The following is a 14,975-nucleotide window of genomic DNA, read 5'->3' as shown; positions in this document are numbered from 1 at the left end:
CTAGACGTGTAACTGGACAGAATGGACGTAACCTTCATTGGAGGGATGACACTATCACCCTGCAAGGCCTCCATTTCCCTCTGTCTTCTCCTCCATTCCGCATCCGATTTTTATTCACCTGCCTGCATGTTGCTGTTTAGATCAATAAATAAGAAAGACCGTTGTCATTTCTTTCCTGGCCCAAAGCCAAACTTGACGAGGGGATGTTGAACCGTTGAGCCGTAAGCCAAACTTGTTTTTTTTTATTTGTTTTTTTATGAAAGGGGATAAATCTTGTGGAGTAAACAATAGGGAAATATATGATCTCAACAAGGTCATAAAAAGTCATTGAAGTCTTTTTTGTTTTTCTGGTAAAATTCAAACACCCCAGTGATTGTAAACGTAATCAGTAAAATATCAAATGAAGATGTGTCAATCATTTTGTAATCATTTTTTTCCATTTCTTTTTTTTTTTTTTTGCTGTGTTTGGAATCAGGATGGTGTGGACTCCAGTACGTGAACTTGAGGGACTCCAGAAACTACTCCAAATGCCTCTTGGGCACGCTCGTCACCTATAAGAGATGTGACCGGAGACAACAAATTTAATATGTATTAATGTTTATGTATTTATATATTTTCTACTGATCATATTTATCAAATGCTTTTGTCAAGTCTAATCGTGGTTTTAAAACGGTGACACAGATGTTTGCTTTAATTGCAAACAGCATGTTGTTACAGTAAATCAGAGGGGGTAAATTCCCAGAAAACAGGTGGTCAAACAGCATCTCGAATTGTATCAGGTTCAGTTTTGGAGGTTCATCTGCATTTTATCTTCATCAAGACAATATGGTTTAAATTGTGTCCACTTTACATTGCTTACACCATTCCCAGCTTTGTATTCCCAGGCCCCAGTAAATCGCCTCACTTACGTCGAGGTTTACATTCTCATGCCCTCCAAACCACCAGACGGCCACCAACACCCCCCCCCCCCCCAGAACTCCCCCCCCCCACACACACACACACACACACACACAAACAGCCAGCCCCCCTATCTTTCTTCTAGCACTAGCACCCTCACTCACAAATGCACCAGAGTCCCTTAAAAACTGCTGCACAGAACTACACATATGCTTCCAATTTTCTTCATGCAGGCCACCTTCTCCCGCTTGTATTCACACACCCCCATTTTAGTTCACATGCATCTGTCTACAAAACATTCGGAACACACACCCCTTTGAGTATTCATAACCACATGGTTCCTCCCCGTTCTACCCCTTAAAATTCCTTTTCATTACCCCTGCCCCCAATATATTTCAAGAACATTATGCCACTTAGGAGCATTCTAATCAGAATCACATCAAAATACAGTGATACCTCGGTTTTCGACCATAATCAGTTCAAAGTCTAGAAAACAACTTTTTAACTACTTCATCGCTCATAATAATGGAGCAGGTCATGTGGAAAATTCTATAAAATTATTTTAACCAATTTTTAACATCAACATTAACATCTGTACATAAAAAGCTCTCTATCTTTCTGCCACAGGGCGTGTTGGCACCTATCCCAGCTGTCTTTGGGCAAACACAGGGCACACTAACTTTTCAAACCATCCTCTGCTTGCTTTAAAATCATACTATTCAGGAGATCTTAACCAAATATGTCTGCATTTTCGCAAAAATAAAACAACAACAATATTAATGCGTCGGTCACAATGAGACAATGAGGAAGACGTGACATAGAAGGAAGTGACGTATAAGGAAGCACAGGGTAGTCGAGTGATGCATTTAGATGCACTCAGTTTGGTTGAGAACCAAATTTCGGTTGTATACCGGGGCATTAAAAAATATGACATTTTTGGTTGAAAACCGAATGGGAGGAGAACCGAGACATTCGAAAACCGAGGTTTGACTGTATTTTGTGGGATGTCCATGAATGAGAATGACAGATGCAATATCTGCATACTTGTGCATGCCCTCTGTGTTCTTTTTTTGTGCTTGTAAAAATGCGAATCATGTGTTTTAGTTTGATATGCATTTCTTTTTTATGATCTTTATTTTGACTATTAGTACCTGAAAACTAATAAAGCCCTCAGAGGAGAAAGGCACATTTCTACTTTTGACCACTAGAGTTGCCCCAATCACACGCCAGAGCCAAAATAGTTTTTTTATGTACAGTGATACCTCAGCCTAGGAATTTAATTGGTTCCCAGAAAGTGTGTGTCAGGTGAAAAGTTCGTCTACCAAAAATTTATTTCCCATCAGAAACCATTAAAAATGAGAATAATCCATTCCCAGGTCCCCATAAAACATAATTTCCTACTAAATAAGCCCTAAAGCTCGTTTGTGTTTTTCGATGATCCCCTTCTTCTGCTCGACCGTAATGTTCTTTTATGTCCTCTTCATCTTAACACTAGCCTGTGGTTGGGGGTTTTCGGTCCCATAATAGCAAAAGTACTCCACTCAATAGCAAACAATGTCTGCACTCAAAGGGGGGTGGAAAACTAGTCAGCCAGCCACCGTGGCGCAGTTCGACCGTGTGGTTTGGTGTCCATCCGCCAGCCACCGTGGCGCTGTTCGACCGTGTGGTTTGGTTTGTTCGGCGAAAACTAGTTTGTATGCCAAGATTATATTCTCTTGAAGTTAATGTTCAGAAAGCGAAAAGTTCGTGAGCTGAAGCATTCGTAAGCTGAGGTATCACTGTATCTATAAAATACAATAAAATATTACACTGACTAGGCCCTTCAATGGCCAGCCCTGTACTGACGGCTAGTTTGCCCTTTTGTCAGCTGTTGTCCACTTTTTTCAGGTGGGTAATCTAATCAAGTCACTAAACAGAAATGACTGATCAAGGGTAGACGTTCGCATTGGTGTGTTACAGGAATGCGGTGTTCATTTCATATTTCTTTCTGTATTTGTTGAACTGTTGCCTAGGAGATGCTCTAATTCAATTTCATTGTACACTTTGCCATACTGGCAACAGGTGCCTGTTATTTTTATTTATTTTTGCTGAGCGATGCTGTGTCTGTTTTTGTGTGTGTGTGCGTGTGTTTGTGTGTTCTGCAGTACCTTTACTGTGGTTAGCTGAGCTGCATACCCGTGGGAGTCTTAGCATTTTTTACCAACCCGCTTGAAGATGTGATGTTTAGGGTGGCGGGGGTGGGGGCATATGCAAGCAAATCAATCATTAAAAAAAGAATACATCGAAACTGTCTGGTTCATAACCAACCACCACCCATTTGAGCCTTTTTTAAGCGTTCAATTTGACTGGCTAAGCGCAACGCTACTTGTTTCAGTTTGAGGCACATTCCTCTTTCTTCATTGTCATAAGAAATTGTGCGAACCACTCTACACTGAACTAATCGGCGTCTTTGTAATTGTCATGTTTTGCAAGGTGGTGATGGCAGATGTGGATCCCAAAAAGCAGGCAGGAGGGAGGACCAGGTTGTATTTGAGAAATTGTATTAAAATGAAGTCAGAAGGAACAGAATCTAAAATCTCAAAATCTTTCAAACAGAAAAATACAAAGTATCAAAATAAAGACGAAGAGTAAAAGTCTGCCAAGATGAAACAAACGCAATGCACTGCACACAATGCATACAATTGCATCCAACAGCAAACAATGTGTTCAACAGCATACAATGACATTTAACAATTACCCGACACCGAATGGTCGTGCCGGGGGTCCGTTTGAGTGTCACTGATTGGAAACAACCAGCACCTGTGCAGGTGCAGGCGGGGCCGACAGTCGCCAACCACATCATGACAGTAACCCACCTTCAAGGGACTGCTTCCAGAAGTCCCAACAGTCTCCCGAAAGTTCCGACTCGCCCGGAAACGATGGTGGAGACGGCAACCGTTGCCTCTCCAGCATATGATGGGCGGCGGCCTGAGGGGAATGGGACTCAGCCTGGGGTGGACGAAGACGCGGCACGGCTCGTCATGGGCGTGAGTGCAATCCCTCTCGCAAGTTAACGCGACGACGCATGGCGCGGCGTGGACGTTTCACTGCCAGGCGCAGAGTGGCACCCCGGACGGCCATATGGGAACAGGTATCGGCCGGACGCCGACGTGGGCATGAACTGCCCGGCACCGGGGAAACGAGACCAGTCCTGAGCCGCTCCGGGATCCAGAATGAATGGGGTCTCGGACTGACGTTGACGCGGACATTGCACGGCTCGTCGTGGATGCGACTCAATTCAACATGCACGACGACAGCGTGGCTGGACGTGGGCGTGCACTGCCAGACACCCAGTGTCACCCTGGAGTGTCGGCCGCACGTTGACGTGGACGTTACGGCTCGTCGAGTGGCGCAATTCAAACTCGACAAGGTGTGGGCTAACGTGGACGTAGCATTGCCAGGCACAGGGTGGAAATGAGACGGGTCCGTTGTACCTGCGGGATCTGATGGTTGGTCGGGTAATTCTGTCACGTTTTGCAAGGTGGTGATGGCAGATGTGGATCACAAAAAGCAGGCAGGAGGGAGGAGCAGGTTGTATTTGAGAAATTGTATTAAAATGAATTCAAAAGGAACAGAATCTAAAATCTCAAAATCTTTCAAACAGAAAAATACAAAAAACACCGAAAGTTCCTGCCGGGGGTCCTTTTGAGTGTCACTGATTGGAAACGACCAGCACCTGTGCAGATGCAGGCGGGGCCGGCAACGCCCCCCATTGGTCGCCAACCAGATCATGACAGTAATTTCTTCAAAATGTTGCTGTTAGCGTCTTTGAATTTCATTTGAGAGGAAAAAGCTGAAGGTAGAAATGCACTATTCATTCAAGTGCATAGATGTCAACTTCTACGTTTTCCCTGTATTTTATGTTTCTTTTTATCATTTCTAATAATGTACGGCGTAAGACAACTTTTACACGGGGAAAAAAATGTGAACCGATCTTACAAAGGCCATTTCGGCCCAAATGCAGTTTGTCTCAACCGCTGATTGCCAACAATAATGCTGCCGCCGATCACTACTATTGTCACACCATTTTTTTTTTTAATCGCTCTGGACAGTCGGATTCATAAAAGTATAATGTGCGCATGCGCGGTGAGTATTCTGCATTTCCGTTTGTGTTAGTGTTTTTTTTTTTATATATAACCATTTATAAGGGCAGCTATAGCCAAGGTTGACAGGTATCCAAGTGCAGATTGTGGAGTGTCATATTTTCCACATTATTAGGCGGTTCGGAGTATTAGGCGCACCTTCGATAAATGACCTATCACTTTTTTCATACATAGAGTGCATCATGTTAAAAGGTGCATAGAATAGGATTGGATTGGATTGGCTTTGCCTTTATTAGTCTCACAGTGGAGAAATTTACATTTCACAGCAGCAAAGTGATGAAAGGAATGAAAGCTACCATACAATATAATAGGAGCTACAATAATAGTTTCAGTTGTGTTATACATCCACTAGATCAGGGGTCGGGAACCTTTTTGAATAAGACAGCCATAAAAGTAAAATATTTAGAAATGTTTTTCAGTGAGAGTCACACATACACACAAGCACACACACGCACGCGCACACACACACAAACACACGCACGCACACGCACGCACACGCACGCACACACACACATTCACGCGCACACGCAAACACGCACACATGTGATTTCAACAAAACATCAGAATGTATTATTTAAAATAACTGTCATAGTACTCACCATTAACAGAATGGGTTTCTGTTCCTCGTGATTGGTAAAAATCCAGCCAAACGATCAGAATGAAAGTCAACTTACCAGGCCCAATGCGAAGTTACTGCTAGCTAGGCTGAACACTGCTCATTAGCTTCCACGCTTGCTTGCTGCTGTCTCTCACAGAAGTATATCAATGCAAACGTCCACATGGGGCTTGTCAAAGTGCTACTGATTCAACTGTTTCATTCACGGTAGTGCGCACCAAATCCAGCAGACATTTAAACAGCTTCTTCCCCAGCCTGTTCTAACGGAAACACATTCCTTGTGTGTTCTACATACTTGGCAATAAAGATGTTTATGATTCTGATTCTGATTTTTTTTATTCGGCAAGCTTATTTAAAAGGGGGCGTTTATCTGTTTCGACATCAACGGCCATAGGTCTGTATCATCAATCAAAATTGGCCAACTGCCGCCCAAACAGGAAATGAACAGCGAGCGAGCAAGAATGTGTATTTTGTTTTATCAGCGAGCCAGATGCAATCATCAAAAGAGTCATATATGGCTCGCGAGCCATAGGTTCCCCACCCCTGCACTAGATGGAGCTATGCTAAGGGGAATACAATACAATTCAATACAGTTTATCCTGTATAGAACTGTAATAAAGCGCTTGACAGAGCATTTAAATTAGTAAATTCCAGAAATGGCATCCGTATATAAGGCACACGGACGGATTTTGAGAATATTGAGTGCTTTTGGGTGTGCCTTATAGTGCGGAAAATACAGTAGATTACGATCACTAGAGGTTGTTTAATAACATCGTAGATTTTAGGTCAATGTTTTAGCACTTCTAAAATAGACTCATTCAGGGGTCTTATGGAAAAGAGAACAAACTCAAAATGAGTGATATTGTTTGTTGAAAATATTGAGAAGTGCGCAACAAAGAAGTGTGCAAATAGCCATTGTGTTCAATTGTCGGAGTTTAGAGTATTTGACGCTGGTCGAATATCCTCAAAGTGAAATCACGCTCTCTCCTTGGACTAGATCTTGAGTCTCAAAGGTAAGCTTGTGGTCAGATGGCCTCATGAGGAAACACTTATTGCAGCTCTGAAACAAAGAAGAGTGTTGGGTTTTTTTAAACCTACACTTTTTCATTCTTTTAACACTCACCAACAAATACAGACATATCTCTGTCCGACTGCGTGCTTTGTCATCGTTGGTCTTAAGTGGTGTTCAAAGACCGCCTCTGAAAAACTATAAATTTCAACGACACGAAGAAAAAAATGCACCAAAAAGAAATTCTGTCTCAGGGATCACTAAATAAATTCTATTGAGACATGTTTGTGACCACGTAACAGGAATAAATATTCTGAAATTATCCAATCTGTTACCATCTTGGCATGACCCCCTTGACTGTCTATCTACATCTTACAACAATGTGGCAATGTGGCAAAAGATAGACTGGGTGAATAGGGTGGACAGGGGGGTTGAAAAAGTTCTCCCACCCTCTGACCTCGACCCTGGCTGAAGAAAAGAGGGTGCGGCAGAGTCCGCCTGGCCACATGAGGCCTCCCTTCACTGTTATTCCATGTCTCCGGTTACAGTTCGAAACCCCAGAGGTCTTTAACAGTTAGGGGGGGATGGGGCGGGGGTCTTTAGGGATCACAGGCATGGCTGTTAACAGCTCCAAGGTGAAAGGCCTTGGATGCTGCCCCATAATCCGCGTCTGCTGTACTCCCTGATGCAGGTCCTCGGGGACAAGAACCACCTCTGCTGGTTTCTCCGTGTCCAATAGCATGTTTGTTGCCAGTTTTTAGGGTCCCCTTATTACTTCCGCCAAGAAAGTTGTCTTTCTGATTTGTTGCTTGGTTTCTTCGTTTCCAACCGCTTGACACATTCACACTTTTTCTCGGACCTATACAACTATGAGAGGCACATCAGGATCCCCCCGCTCCCACCTCCGACACAACTTAACTCATTCACTGCCAAACGATGTGCAAATATGTGTCCACTTCAGTGTCATTTTCACTCAAATTGCAGGAACCACTGAATATTGAGTTTTAGGACTACATTTAATGGAGCATAAGAAACCTTAGACTCTTCTTTCATCAGAAAAAAGTTTGTTTCGAGCTTACTTAGTTGTAAAGTTATCTGTATTAAAAGTGAGGATGGCTCCACAAAAGGCAAATGCTGCCACCTCGTGGTAAGGCAAAATATTGCCAGAGGTCTGACCGAAGCTTCAACCCCCCCCCCCCCCCGCAAGAAAAAAAAAAACAAACAAACCGAAAAGATTTGAGAATGGCGCTCCACGTCATGCTTTTCAATTAAATTCAGAAATGGAGTGAATGAGTTAATTTGGACGAAAGCTACATGGTAATTGTAATTGGGACATCCAAAAAAGTGAATCGATCCCACGTCAGCGGTATGCAGGCCTTTTACGTAAAATACGACACATAGAATGTGCATGTTCTATCCATGCCTGACTGGGTTTTCTCCGGGTACTCCAGTTTCCTCCCACACTTCAACAACACGCATGATAGGTCAAAGGAACAAAAATTCCTTATTGGATGCGTTAATTTTGGTAATAGCCCTATGTTTAATATTTTAAACTCACCCAGTTAAAAAAATGTTGTGTTACAAATAAAAAGTGACCTAAGGTCAAAAAGTATTTGTTGCCAAAGATAAAAGTCAACTTTGAACAATTTGAATATATGCACGCTTACGCTAACAGTGTTATGTAATGTTATATTTTTTTCATGAACGCTCTTTTATTTAATCACTTTACGATTTTAGAATAAAAATTGACTCTCGTAGAACCATGAAGCATGATGTGGTACACGTTTTATTTTTTTGGAGGGGGGCATCAAATCTCATCACAACTAAAGTAAATGGCATCATTTTGAATCGGGAATAGTTTTAGTTGTGTCTTTTTCATTTGAATGCAGCGGACATGATGGTACAGAAATGAATCGTGAGCGGCCAATAAATACAGTGATCCAACTCACACTAAAAATCGCCATCATGTCAACACGGAGGTTCATTTTTCCATCGTTTTATCAAGCTTGTCCCCGTTGACCCATGACGTTTTGCTATCTCAGCCTACACCTACGCCGGTCAAACAGTGTCCTTGCACCCTTATTGTTTCCCATCACTTCATTCATGACCTCCTGCAGGGGTCTGTTCCTATTTATAATGGGAAAAAGAGGGGCTGCTTTCCTGTCTGCATTGTTGCTGTTTGCCAGCACTTCTTCCTTTCATTGACTGACCTCTTCTCTACTTCCTGTTTGTGTGGCCAACCAGTGGTCATCCCGAGGGTGCTTGTGGTAAAAAGTTCTCAATAAATGAAACGGGTGTGGCTGGTGCGGTATGACTGTGAGGAAGCGTGAATCCAATGTATTTCATCGACATCTTGTCAAAGCGCATAAAATGATTCACGACTTTTGTTAGTGTCGTGTAATTTATTCATTTTTTCGCCTGAGAAAAAGGCTAGCATTGCGCTTGAAGCGTGCCAAACAAGCACAATAAGTCCACCATAGGTACACATGACTATAGTTCTGCATTTGAGCACAAAATAAGGCAACATAGCAAGGTGGAGTTTCCTTTATTGTGATATTTTTGCAGTTAAAAAAAATATAAATATATACTGTATATAGAACACAGTTTGCGGGTATGTGAGCGTGAGCCCCGTTTTGTTCAGCGGAAAGGTCGTTGCTGTTGGACAGTCAGTGGCTGGATGGATGCATACCTGTCAACCTCCACAGCTCCATGACATTACAAACTGTCGTATTTTCCCTTACAAAATACAAAATAATCATACGCCATATTTTTTTTCAAACGTGTTTATTTATGTAGTTGAACATGTTATATTGTACATTTACATCAATATAATTTACATTGATGACTTTTATGACTCATCAAGCATCAAAACATTCGAATTATATTAGCTCAATCCTGAAGGTACATTTTCATTATTTTACTGTAACCCAGAAAACTTAGTCAACAAAAACATCAGCAAAACTTTTGCACAGAGAAAAAAAAATAAAAAAAATACCAAAATATATTTGTTAATTTTTTGAATATTAACATACGCAGAGTGCTTTTCATTGTGCAATTTACGAATATCCAGCGGTTGTCAAACATTCTGTGGGTTTGGGTTGACATCTTTTGGGTCCGCAGGGATTTTTTTTTTCTGTATAGTAGAACAGGAACCAGGTCTCCCTTGTGGCTTCGACTGTTCTGCATGATTGACACACTTTTTTTATCATTTGTATCTTATTTTCTCTCTCTTTAAAGCTACTCATAAAATGTCTGCAATTGTCTCCACGGGTCCGTACGATGATTGTGAGCAAAAAGTTAGAAACTAACACTCCAAACTCTGACTCAACAGTCACATGGAAAATTCTAATGACATTCAACCAATAGTTTTGCACCAATTGCTATTTTCTCCATAAATTCTGACATTTTTGCAATACTCTGAATTTAGCCACGCAAAATCCATGGAACAATGCTACTAAAAAAGTAAAAACATTTATCATTAAATCGGTACTGACACAATGTATGAAAATGACACAAAACAGAACCTCTGTCTGACACTTTGGTGTTTTTGTCTGGTAGCTAGCTAGTTACACTAGCTAAGTTTTACATTGTCATTGGCATTCTACTTTGTATATTCCGAAAAGACAATGGAAATCATACAGCACCATTTAAAATCCTTTTTTCAACCACAAAGAACTTCAATGAGCAACAGCGGTCGATGTGCCTTCCCCCCCACCGATGCAGACTGCCATTCGTTACCCAAGTAGTGTCCAAACACTGGCAGGAAGTGATGTGAATTGTGATCTGGAGATGTAAAAACATTGTATGAAGATGGTCTCTGGAGGGTCAGGCTGACAATAGATCAAAATGTGAGCAGAAACAATGGTGCGCAGGTTACAGCGTCATACCAAGCAGATGGTAGCGTGGAGGCGATCGAGGGGGGGTGGGGCTGTGGTTTGTGATTATTTGGACCCTTGAGCCGCTCGAGCCAAGGCTGCAGCCCACCTGGATGTTCTGAAGCCCCATCACTGTGAGGTGGGAGGCTGAGTCTTCACTCACAAGGATTCTTATCTCATTCCGACATCTGTTTGCAGAGACAGCCTCCTCCAGATGTTTCCTGCGGGGCTTCTGCTGATTCTTAGCAAGGACAAGGGCACTCGCGCCGGCCCCGTGTCTGTGTTCGACCTCTTGGTCTCATCCATTGTGTTTATCGAGGCCTCCGTGCTGATAATCACTTGGCAACACAATTAAATCATATTCCAAATGTGTCGTCTGATTATGGTTTTAGGTTTGTTTCAGTATTTGGCTGTCATTGAGACCAAAACATAGAATTCTGGAGGACGCTCTTATCCAGAGGAAATTGTGTAATTGTCCTTGTTTTGTTTACACTGCAACTGGAATGGTCAATCCATTGAGATCATCAATCAAATGTGTTGAAGTCATTTAGCCTACGTGACTCTGTTCACCTTTCCTTCCAAAAATGAATACAGATACTGTATGTTTTTTTCAGCTAAAAAAGTCTTACTATACCTTTTTTTGGGGCAAAAAGAATGCCTTATGATACATTATTGTTTTTTGGGGGTAAAAATGCGTTACTAACCATGGTTCTTTTTTTTTGGGGGGGGCTTGAAATGCCTTGCGTGGTTGTTTATCTCGGGCTGTTTTTTTAGGCTAAAAGCGGCTTACTACACAGGGTTGTTTATCTCGTCTAAAATAACGCCATACTATATATGGTCGTTATTTAATCAACATAAGACAGCCTTTAATAGTCCCACAATGGGGAAATTTGCACAAATCCAAAATCGAAATGCCAGGGATGGAACGTTGATACATGCAAAGCATGCACTGTACCAGTGAGTTACATGCCTACTTAATGGATTCAAACCACCTTACTGCACATGGTCATTTTTTTTCATGCTAAAAACGCCTTACGATACATGGTTTTTTATCACGTCTAAAAAATGCATTAGTATAGATCAGACGTCGGCAACCCGCGGCTCCGGAGCCGCATGTGCCTCTTTCACCCCCCTGCTGCGGCTCCCTGCGGCTTTAGAAAATAAGTAATGAGTATTTAATTTAATGTATATTATTTTAGTTAATTCATTTTTAAAATGTAATTCTAAATTTGAAGATTATGGTGATTATAAATAATACAAAATAAAACGTATTCAATTTTTTTGTCGCTCATAATATACGTCACAACCATCGACAGTGGATGTATATCCGGTCACAATCGCCAAATTGCGCACAATTTCTTGAATTTTTCGACCCCCAGGTAGGCCAACTATGGATAAATCTAAGAAAAGAAAAAGTGTCTGAAGAAAACAGAACGTTTAATGATATGTGGGCAGATTCGTTCGCCTTCACTGCTGACGAGACGGGTTTTCCGGTATGCTTAATATGTAAGAAAGTTAGCGTCTTTTTTTTTTCGGAGTTTAAAATGTTTTTGTTGCGTGCAGATATGTAATTTCGCTTCTCTGTAACAGTTCATTGATTCATAAATGCAACACACTATAGTTTGTTTATGCATATATAAAGGTAAAAAACGATGATGAAAAGATGCAGTGTTGTCTTCATTTTAAATGTCAAAAGGATTTTGTGGCTCCCAGTGTTTTCTTTTCTGTGGGGAATGGGTCCGAATGGCTCTTTGAGTCGTAAAGGTTGCCGACCCCTGGTATAGATAGTCGTGTTTCAATCAGAATAAAAAAGCCTTTATTAGTCCCACAATGGGGAAATTTTCAAAAATCCAAAATGGGGATGCTGAGGATTGAAAGCATGCAATGCACTACTGAGCTAAACACATCCCTATTTGATGGGTTAAAATTGCCGTACTCGACAAGGCCGTTTTTTTTCATGCTAAAAATGACTTCTGATACATGGTCGTGTTTTAATAAAAATAAGAATAAGAAAGCTTTCAATAGTCCTGTGGTGAATATACATGGCCATTTTGTTTTTGTTTTTTTCAAGTCAAGAACAGCTTTCTATACATCAGGGGTCGGGAACCTTTTTGACTAAGAGAGCCACAAAAGTAAACTATTTAGAAATGTTTTTCAGCGAGAGCCACACGCACGCGCGCGCGCACATACGAAAGCTCGCGTACGCGCGCGCACATACAAACGCTCGCGTGCGCGCGCACACACGCACGCGCGGACACTTTTCAACAAAATATCAGAATGCATTATTTAAAATAACTTTGTGATAGTACTCACCGTTAACATGAATGGTTTTCCGTTCCTCGTGTTTGGTAAAATTCCAGGAAAATGATCGGAATGAAATTCAATTTGCCGGTCCAGAGGCGAAGTTATTGCTAGTTAGCCTGCACACTGCTCATAAGCTTCCACACTGCTATCTGCAATCGACTTCTTGCAGAAGTATGTCGATGCTAACGTTAACATGGGGCTTGTTAAAATGTCACTGACATTCGACTATTTCATCGATGGTATTGTTTCATTGCAAATTAGAATCAGAATATTTTCTCTCCTCGCCGTCTTGCTGGAGCTCAAACACTTTGAAAATATTTCAAAAGGAACAGGCCGAGATTCCCCCGTGCACGCCCGCATTCGGTGATCGAAAAACCGGCTTGAAGACTTCCGCAGACGCCCGCGCACACACACTGGTGCATTCACGCTGAAGTGCACTCGTTGGGCTCATTTAAAGGGGAGTTTACCTGTTTCAACATGACGGCCACTATCATCCAATCAACATGGCGTTTTCGGCCATTCTAGGTCAGTGTCATCCAATCAAAATTGTGTTTTCTGCCAACTGCAGCGCCAACGGGAAATGAACGGCGAAAAAAAAACCGACGAAACGAAAAAGTAAATACATATTTTAGTTTTATCGGCGAGCCATATGCAATCATCAAAAGAGCCATATATGGCTCGCGAGCCATAGGTTCCCGACCCCTGCTATACATGGTAGTTTTTTTCCGGCTAAAAATGATTTACTCTACATGGTCGTTCTTTTCGGCTAAAAACAGCCTCCGAAAAAAAAAAAAACTTACAATACATGGTTGGTTGTTGTTTTTTTCAATATAATATATACCTTTACTATGCATGGCCGTTGTTTTTTTTTTTTTCTTTGCTAACAATGCGTTACTGTCCGTGGTCGTGGTTTTTGGGCCCAAAAAAATCCTTACTATACAGTAATTCCAAGTGTTTATTGGGGACCAGGACCACCCGTGATGGACAAAAATCCGCAAAGTAGGATTTGAACCTCCCACCCGCGCATCCACCCTCCTCCCCGAGAAATTTGTGTGCAATCATTTGTGAGTATCAGCATTATTAAAATATGTAAATAGTATATATACTATATATATTTGAGACAAAAACAAAAGCAGGACGCTCATTTACTGAAATATTTATTCATAAAACCTGATACAGTACAGTCATTAACATTCTTCAGCATTGACTTTAAGCAGTTGTGATAGGGGAGCCTGCATTAGTGCATTAGCCTCCAGTGAGCTGCTGGCCAGCTGCTTCACTCTTTTCACAGCCAAAAAGTTTATGTTGAGACAATTAAGGAGGCGCCGAGACACGTCCTGGTTTGCTGCTTTTTTCAAGACATGTGCTTCATATTTAGAAAATCTTCTAAAATATGTCATTTATTGAAGTGCCTTATATACCGGTGCGCCTTGTTGTTCAGAAAATACAGTTTTGGGCATCAAAATTTAAGAGCACTGCTGACTAAGATCTGTGGGGCATGCTCGACACATACACTGGTAACTGAGCATTTTTAGTCTGTCTCCTGGCAATAAACAATTTTCATCATGTACGTTCTTCTCTTGAGAAACACGCACAGTTTTTGAGACTACTCAGTCCTTCAAATATCTGAATCTACGTTAACTCACTTACTTACTTGTATTTACTTACTTACTTACTTACTTGTATTTAATGTGTCAGCCCGAGCTTTGAACGAGCATGGGTGTTTTACTGCAGCGTGATAATCGCTGGAGAAAACTCTGTCTTACACCGTCTATCATGGTGACAGCCGTGGAGACGGCTGACCTATCTCCCGTCTCATCCTGATAGACCTCTTGTTCAAAAGTGCTGTCTCGCCATTCTACTTCCCGAAACCAACCCTGAACTGAGTCAACTTTCTACTTCACGCCTATTATTTTCTATATATAGCAAGTAATCCTCATATATAGATATAGATATATAACAATATATATATATATATATATATATATATATATATATATATATATATATATATATATATATATATATATATATATATATATATAGGCAGCCACTCTCGACTGTATATATATATATATATATATATATATATATATATATATATATATATATATATATATATATATATATAT

General features: G+C 41.2%; 1 long non-coding RNA gene across 1 annotated transcript in view; it reads right to left on the bottom strand.

The window, feature by feature from the left end:
* Positions 1 to 6,073, bottom strand: part of LOC148888151 (uncharacterized) — a 38,401-nt gene extending 32,328 nt beyond the window's left edge. The window contains exon 1 of the long non-coding RNA XR_016117142.1: positions 5,714 to 6,073. This is a non-coding gene — a long non-coding RNA (uncharacterized LOC148888151). The remainder of the gene's footprint in view (positions 1 to 5,713) is intronic.
* Between the last annotated feature and the right edge of the window lie 8,902 nt (positions 6,074 to 14,975).

This window comes from Hippocampus bargibanti, linkage group LG14 (genome assembly GCF_051943395.1).
Source record: "Hippocampus bargibanti isolate YZ-2025 linkage group LG14, ASM5194339v1, whole genome shotgun sequence".
Taxonomy (NCBI): Eukaryota; Metazoa; Chordata; class Actinopteri; order Syngnathiformes; family Syngnathidae; genus Hippocampus; species Hippocampus bargibanti.
Note: the sequence above shows the minus strand (reverse complement) of the source record. Positions and strands in the feature narration are given on the sequence as shown.